Source organism: Crotalus tigris, unplaced genomic scaffold (assembly GCF_016545835.1).
Source record: "Crotalus tigris isolate CLP2741 ecotype Arizona unplaced genomic scaffold, ASM1654583v1 scf7180000019143.106728444:792265, whole genome shotgun sequence".
In the NCBI taxonomy this organism is placed as follows: Eukaryota; Metazoa; Chordata; class Lepidosauria; order Squamata; family Viperidae; genus Crotalus; species Crotalus tigris.
The window spans coordinates 653,316-655,647 of record NW_024097400.1 but is presented as its reverse complement, the minus strand read 5'-3'; positions in this window follow the sequence as shown (position 1 = coordinate 655,647).

Sequence of the window (2,332 nt, the reverse complement as noted above, 5' to 3'; positions counted from 1 at the left end):
GCTGAAGGTGCTTTTGCTGTGAGAACTGGCAAGAAACCAAGGAAACTGGTGAAGGATGGGCGATGATGGGTATTTGTCTATCCCCAAATGATTCCAAGGACCAGTTGGCATTCAGTGCCCATAATCCCCAGTCAGTTTGGGAGATAGAGTGGGAAAAAATCCTCAGGTATCTGAGCTCCCTGCAGCTTGTTGTTGTTGTTGTTAATTGCGAAGTCATGTCCGACCCATCGCGACCCCATGGACAATGTTCCTCCAGGCCTTCCGTCCTCTACCATCTTCTGGAGTCCATTTAAGCTCACGCCTACTGCTTCAGGGACTCCATCCAGCCATCTCATTCTCTGTCGTCCCGTTCTTCTCTTGCCCTCCATCTTTCCCAGCATTAGGCCCTTCTCCAGGGAGTCCTTCCTTCTCATTAGGTGGCCAAAGTATTTGAGTTTCAACTCCAGGATCTGGCCTTCTAAAGAGCAGTCGGGGTTGATCTCTTCTAGGACTGACCGGTTTGAACGCCTTGCAATCCAAGGGACTCGCAGGAGTCTTCTCCAGCACCAGAGTTCAAAGGCCTCCATTCTTTGGCACTCAGCCTTTCTTATGGTCCAACTTTCACAGCCATACATTGCAACTGGGGAAAACCCTGCAGCTAGCAAGCTCTATCTGCCCACTCAATGTCATAGCTATGGGCATAAGTGGGGTCCCCAGGGTGGAGGGCACTGCCTGTAGCAACATTGCACACCCCATAATTATGACAATCGAAACAACAGCCTTTTTAATTCCAGAGCACTATACTTTTCCAGGAAATTATCTTTTAAACAAATATATAAACTCAGAGACACCTCTTAAAATTAAGAAACCACCTCTAAAGAGGAATAACATCACCACTTCCCTATCGTTGAACTGTCTGGTTCAAAACGTGGGTGGTCTTTATTACATCCTGTTTATCAAAACTGATGTGCAAAAATCCTGCTCCCAGTAAAGCCAAAAATGGCTCTTTTTGAATGAAAACAGACTCTTGCAAACACCATGTTGCCAAAAGCAAAAGGAAAAAGCATCTTCAAGATTTGATAACCTCTGCTCAGATTTTAACCTTAGCAGGTCTCCTGCAGAGAATTTGACTTGGCAAAAACAATAAAGGAATATTTCCCTGGTGCGTTCATTATTGCTTTGTTATTCATTTATTGCATGATGGATTTTTTTTCTTTTCCTTCTTAGTTTGAATTTTTAACTTTTGAATTATCTTTTTTTTAAGATTAAATATCTTTTTGTTACAAAAAATAAAGACCTGTAATTAAAGACGTCAGAAACTAGTAAAAATGTATTTATTTGTTGGATTTGTTAACCAAGTGTTGCTTTGATGCAGTTAAACCAAAAGGATAGATGTGCATTTGGTCACAGTGACATTTTCAAAGCTGCTAGTCCTCAAGAGGTCTATTTGATGTCCCTCAGTAAAGGAACTGATTCTCAATGAGGGTGCCAAAATTATATTTCTAGATATATGACTACCCCCGTGAAACTAAAGTGCCCTTTCAGATAACATAAGGTATTTTATTGCTGATCATTTAGTTTTTAACAAGATACTTCCTTGGCATTATGTCAACTTGCAGAAAAAATGAATTTTGAAAGAGCAGATCAGATGTTAATAGTTTCCCTATTTTATTTGCAAGCGTTGAATGCTGAAGGACTGGAAAAAATATGAATATGAGCTCCTTAAGGAGTTTTAGTGGCTGCCAGTAAAAAAAAAAAAGTTATTTGACATAAAGGTAAAAAGTTCAGTTAAGAACTGTAAACAAATTTGATCGTAGGCTAACTAAAGATAATATAAAATTAATATAATTGACACCCAATCTAATGTTTTTCAATCTTGACAACATTAAGACATGTGGACTACAACATAAAGTCCACAACTCTTAAAGTTGCCAAGGTTGAAAAATACTCTTTTAGAGTAGAAAATATATATATAAAAATAATAATGAAGACATTAACAGTACTGTCACAAATATTGTTAACACTAAGGTGACATAAAAGAAAGAGAAGGCAATAGAAAGGTAAGTACAGTATTGCAAACACTAATAAAACAATTAAAAGAGAGAAGACATGAAACTAGTCATGTGACCTTGGGGATATTGCATCAGATGTATGTGTAAAAAAACGGCCATAAGTCACTTTTTTCAGTGCTGTTGTAACTTCAGTCACTAAATGAATGGTTACATGTTGAGGATTACCTGTATCAGCCTAAAGCACTGTGTCTCAACTTTAGCAACTTTTAAGATAGTTGGGACTTCAATTCCCAAAATTCCCCAGCCAGCCAAGCTGGCTGGGGAATTCTGGGAATTGAAGT